This window comes from Sapajus apella, unplaced genomic scaffold, assembly GCF_009761245.1.
Source record: "Sapajus apella isolate SASKATOON/1434 unplaced genomic scaffold, GSC_monkey_1.0 scaffold14, whole genome shotgun sequence".
Classification (NCBI taxonomy): Eukaryota; Metazoa; Chordata; class Mammalia; order Primates; family Cebidae; genus Sapajus; species Sapajus apella.
The window spans coordinates 17,650,214-17,656,638 of record NW_022436954.1 but is presented as its reverse complement, the minus strand read 5'-3'; positions in this window follow the sequence as shown (position 1 = coordinate 17,656,638).

Below are 6,425 nucleotides of genomic sequence, written 5' to 3'. Positions count from 1 at the left end.
CGGCAGCTGGCTTGGGCCACCCCATGAGGCCATTTTTCCAGATGATCTTGGGAATGCTGCCAGAACATGACAAGTTAACTCAGCCAACTTCTCCCTGAGGATTGCCCAACCAACAGCACCTGGAACCTGCAGGAATCTTCCTGTGGGTGGGCCAGCGTATCCCTCCACTTAGTGGTCATTCTGTGGTCATGTCTGGCTGTCCCTCACTTCTCTCCCCTAGTTAGCTGTTGGCTCTAGGCCTTGGCTAATAAGGAGGTGACACTGTCTGCTGTGCACTTTATTCAGGTGTAATTTCATGCATTGGTAGCAGTTCAAATTAGGAGAGCTCACCAAAAAAAATGCATTCATTCAACAAACATTCATTAAGTGCCTATCATATTCCTGGCACCTTGCTAGGCACTGTGGTAAAATGATGATGATGGTGACAATGTGATGATGACGGCTAGCATTTATTGAGCACTCACTATGTGCCAAGCACCATTCTTATAACTTATACACATTACCTTACGCAGTCTTCATAGTAGCCCTCTGAGGCAGGCTCAGAAAGGTTAAGTGCTGTGCCTAATGTCACACAGCAATTGGTAGAGATAATACGGGAATTAGAGCCATGCTTTTCGTCACAGGGGTTCCCAAGATGAGTAAGACCCGATTCAATCAGAAGCCATCGGCAGGAGGCATCTGCAAGGAGCAGAAGGTACAACTACAGGCAGGCAGGGTAGACAGATGTTTCTAGGGAGTGCTTCAAATCTCTGTGACACTTGGGAATTGTCCCATATGTCCCCTGCTGGGAAAGACTGTAGGTTCCCAGGCCAGCCAGATCCCTAACTTGGACGTTAGTCTCCTGGCTGCACCCACACACAGAGGCAAACCCCACCCTGCTGATGGCTGCGGCTTGACTCACTGGTGGGTCCAAACCTTGGCTACTTGCCTGTGAGGACTTGACTCCAACCTGCTTTCCAGCGCTTAGGAAGTAGAAGCCTGTGTTTTCTCACTGGGTGTGTGAAGGTGCTTCCCCCACATCTTTTCCTTCCCAAGAAGGAAAGGGAGAAATCCTTCCCAGCAAGTGCTTTTCCTGGGGAGGGGATGATTCAGGAAGGGCAGGTTTGTTCCTGCACAATACCCTCTAGGATGATAGGAGGTGGGGCCCAGTGAGTAACCCAGAATCCCAGGGTAGTGTGGCTGGAAGCCCAGTGTCTGTTGCTGGCAAGGAGAGAAACAAGGGTGAGCAGGTGGGAGCACACAAACAGAGGAAGTCCATAATGAAAAGAAATGACAGGACACAGTCCCAGACCCATGGGGTGAGAGGGGCCCTGAGTCTGCAGACAAGAACAGGAAGTTACTCCTTAGGACCTAAGCCATCAAGACACAACACACAGAAGCGGTGGGGGTGAGGCCTGTCCTGCTGACGTGGGGGCTCTGATTACCGTTTCCTGGCTAGAAAGAGGTGCCTCGGCTTCAGCAGGGACAGACACTGTGGATGTGTGACTAACAGGAGGGGGAAGTGTGCTTCCTAAACTGTAAAATTCTGTACACGTGTTTGTTGGCTGTTATTCTCCTTCAGAGTGTTAGCCTTGGAAACTGTAACAAGTGACAAGGCAGGTGATGGCATCGTGACAATGAAACAGGAGAGCCAGTGCTGGTCTATAGAGTTGGAGTTGTTGACTGCAGGGGAAGGATGTGGGCTCTTGGAAAAAAACTCAGCTCGGCCTCCTCTAACTCATGTAAAGCAGCCTGCAGCGGGTCTCATTCAGATTCCTTAGAGGACTTGCCCACTCCCAAGTGAAGGCCTTGGACAAGACAGCTCTTTCATCAGAGAGGGAACACCTGCTTTATTTATCCTTCTATCCATTCAACCGCTGTTTATTGGACACCTATTGTGTGCTAGGTCCTGTAATAAAAAGTATGATTACAACTGTGGTAAACACTGTAAAAGAGATATACAAGGTGCTCTAAGGGTCTATAATCCAGACAGGTAAGGCATATAGTCTGCTATATAAGGGCCTACCATCAGGATAACTGAACGAGTCTTGTAAAACCAAGGAAGTGTTGATAATGAAGCTGAGATCCAAAGAGCAGGGAGACATCAGCTGGGTAAAGAGGAGACCAGGAACAGCCCAGGTATAAGAAACAGTCCATGCAAAGACCCTGCAGTGCGATAGAGAAAGATGGGTATCAGTTAGCTTTCATTGCGTACCAAGTCACTCCAAACTTAGTGCCTTAAAACAACATCCTTTATTTATTTATTTATTTATTTATTATTTTTGAAACAGAGTCGCACACTGTTGCCCAGGCTGGAGTGCAGCGGTGTGATCTCAGCTCACTGCAGCCTCCACCTCCCTGGTTCAAGGGATTCTTCTGCCTCAGCCTCCCAGTGGGATTACAGATGTGCACCACCACACCCAGCTAACTTTTGTATTTTTAGTAGAGACAGGGTTTCACCATGTTGGCCAGGCTGGTCTCAAACTCCTGACCTCAGGTGATCCAACCCTGTCAACCTCCCAAAGTGCTGGGATTATAGGCGTGAGCCAACCACGCCTGGCCTCATCCATTTTTTTGTTTTTTTGTTTTTTGTTTTTTGGTTTTTTTTTTTGGGACGGAGTTTCGCTCTCATTACCCAGGGCTGGAGTGCAATGGCGCGATCTCGGCTCACCGCAACCTCCGCCTCCTGGGTTCAGGCAATTCTCCTGCCTCAGCCTCCTGAGTAGCTAGGATTACAGGCACGCACCACCATGCCCAGCTAATGTTTTGTATTTTTAGTAGAGACGGGGTTTCACTGTGTTGACCAGAATGGTCTCGATCTCTTGACCTCATGATCCACCCGCCTCGGCCTCCCAAAGTGCTGGGATTACAGGCTTGAGCCACCGCGCCCGGCCTGGCCTCATCCATTTTTTAACCCACGATGTTGTAGGTCAGAAATTTGCCTGGCCTCAGCCAGATGGCTCCAACCCTCTGGGTCAGGTCATGGCTGATGTTGGCTGGGGCTCACTCATGCATCTTCCTCAGTTGCTAAGTCAGTGAGGAACTGGCTGATCAATGCCTGGGGCTCCTTGTTTCTTTACCTTGTAGTCTTTTCTTCTTCAGCAAGCTACCCTGGGCTTCCTGCACATGGCAGTTGAAGGATTCGAAGAGATAGCAAGAAAGAACAAGCTCCAAAGCTCAAGTGCTTTTCACATCTCTGCACTTGCTACTGCTGCATTGACCGGAGCAAGGCATGTGGCTGAACCCAGAGTGAGTGTGGGGAGATACTGCCAAACAGCGCAGGTACAAGGAGGCATGAACAAACTTGAGGCTGGAACTGCAACAACCTATCACCATGTGTTCATGGAATCGCCAGAAAGCACGAAGGCTGGAGAGTGAAGAGTGGAGGGAACCGCGGTACTAGATGAAGCTTGGGGTGTCAGGGGCTGGGATGTGCAGGCTTCAAACAGTGCTAGGAGAGTCTGGTCATTATCCTGAAAGCAGGTGAGCCCTCTGGTTTCTCAATCTGTCCTGTGGGCATGGAACGAATCCCTTGAAGGCTGAACTGCCCTTGGTGAACTGGTAAGCTTTCTAGGCTTGAGAGCGGAGGGCAGGAACTGGTACATGGTCTGCCCCCACACACCCCTGCCCGAAGGCTGTGCGGCCATCAACACCCCAGGACTTCCCCACTCTGTGCCTTTGCACTGCTTCTCCCTCAGCTTTTCCATAGGGCCAGCTCCTGCATTCCCAGGACTCAATTCAGGGAGCTGCATTGATCCTCTTCCTTAGGAAAAACCTCCCTGATTTCTCTAAGCTCAAAGACAGGTAAAATGAGACCATGAGGCCTAGAAAACCAACATGTGGCTCATTACAGTGGCCTTGTGTTTTCCAGGACAAAGTTTGTATGGGGCCCAGCCCCGCCCGCGTAGGCAGAATACTTCACCCAGGCTCTCCCCATCTTTTTGCCTTTTTGCCTTCCACTAGACTATGTTTCTTGAAGGAATACCAGTAATTCCAGTACTTGCACATACTTGAATGAATAAATGAATGAATGAATGAATCCATTACTAAACAGGGCTTTCCTCTGAAAGCCCCAGCCAGCCTTATTAAAGTCTTCTGTTATGGCAGTTGAAGGGAGTTGTTCTCTCCAGCAAGGCCAGGATCTCCAGTGTCTCCAACTTCCAACCTGAAGCCACCCACCCAGAGGAGAGAAGCCTGTGGCTCAGGGACAGTCCACTGCAGGGCAGTCAGAGGTGAAGAAAGTGCCACAACATCACTTTCTGTAACAGGGAAAGGATCAACCAGCTGTGGCCATTGGAGCAGGCCTTCCCTGGGTACTGGAACAGCCAGCTAGGGGTACTGAGTGAGGCAATGATGTCATGAAGCCAACTGGGGAAGCATCTCCTATGGATCAGAGGCTGAGAAGAGCCCAAGGACCAGCCCACCAGTCCCAACAGAGGTTTTTCCAAGTCAGCTTACTACTCTTAAAGAATAATGGTGGAAACTACCCTGTCTCTCTTGTGCAGAAGAGAAACTGAATTTCAGGGAGATCAGCTTTGGACTTATCAACCACCTTAACAGTTATGGCCACCCAGATAAAAGACTACATTTCCCAGCCTCCATTGCAGTTAAGTATGGCCATGTGACCAGGCTCCAAGCCAATTAGACATGAGTGAACGTGATTGTAATTTTGAGGTTGTGCTCATACATGGCAGAGGTGTGCTCTACTTTCCTGTTTTTCTTCTTCCTGCTGCCTGGCAAGCCATCTAGGACCATATAGCCATGGGCATCACCTTAGAAAGATGGAGCAGCACAACACAGAAAGAGCCAGGACCCCTGATATCTGGGTGTATGACCTGGGAGCCACCCTACCAGACCTGAACAGTTTATGCCTTTTAAGTGAGAATGAAAGAAAAATAGACTATCTAGCCACTTCATACCCATTAGGATGGCTAACTTTCCAAAAAATAAAGAAAATAGCAAGTATTGGTGAGGATGTGGAAAAAACTGAAACCCTTGTGCACTGTTGGTAGGAGCGTGAAATGGTTCAGATGCTGTGGAAAATAGTATGGCAGTTCCTCAAATGATTAAAAATAAAACTGCCACATGATCCAGCAATTCTCTTTCTGGGGATATAGCCAAAGAATGGAAAGCAGGGTCTCAAGAGATACACCCATGTTCACAGCAGCATTATTGACAGTAGCTAAAACATGGAAGCAACCCAAGTGTTCATCTAGGGACAAATGGATAAGCAAAGTATGGTATGTCCATACAATGGAATATTATTCAGCCTTAAAAAGGGAAGGAGATTTTGACATATGCTACAACGTGGATGAACCTTGAGGACATTACATAAGTGAAATGAGCCAGTCATCCAAGGATGAATACTGTATGATTCCACTTACATAAGGCACTAGAGTAGTCAAATTCGTAGAGACAAAGTAGAATGGTGGTTTCCAAGGGCTGGAGGTGGGTGGTGGGGAGTTTGTGTTTAATGGGTACAGAGTTTCAGTTTTACGAAATGAACATAATTACAGAGCTGGATGGTGGTACATGACATTATGAATGTATTTAATGAATGGTACACCTTAAAAAGGTTAAGATGGTAAATTTTATATTCTGTTATTTTACCCCAATAATTTTTTTAAAATATCTATCTTGATTAAGCCACTATTAGTTAAGGCATTTGCTAGAGCTGTTGAACTGTCTACATCCTCCTGACCCATGTAAAATAGTGCAGGACTGTTTCCTCAGGAAGCTCTTCTTCCAATTGGCTAGGACCCCTGGGGCTGCCTATTCACCAGAAACTGCATTGTCCCAGGAAAACAAAGCTGTGACCTGCAGCCACATCAGGAACAGGCTATTTTCTTGGAATAAGGGCTGGGAAAGCTGCTTGGAGGAACCTGCTAGATTGCCAAGGAAGGGAAGGGAAGTAAGCAAAGCAGATTTTCTGCCAATGTAGACACCAGTAAACCTGTACCAGTTGTTCAAATAGTGAAATTCTTCCAGGCCTGTGGGTCAGCAGCCACTATCCTGAGGCTCCCCACTTCTTGAAGTTTCCCCTCCCTGGCTATCCGAGACTCAAACCCACCAACCAAATGGGTAGCATTTAGCACAAGAAGGGATCCCAGGATGTCATTCTTACCTACAGCTACTCTGACTCGGCAAACCATACCACTTGTTAGAGACTTTCAACATCATCCCTGGCTATAAGTTACCTGGTCTTGGCGAGGCATGGTGGCTCACACCTGTAATCCCAGCATTTTGGGAGGCCAAGGAGGAAGGATCATGAGGTCAGGAGTTCAAGACCAGCCTGACCAACATGATGAAACCCCATCCCTATGAAAAAATACAAAAAATTAGCCAGGCATGATAGTGCATGCCTGTAATCCCAGCTACCCAGGAGGCTGAGGCAGAAGGATTGCTTGAACCTGGGAGGCAGAGGTTGCAGTGAGCTGAGATCATGC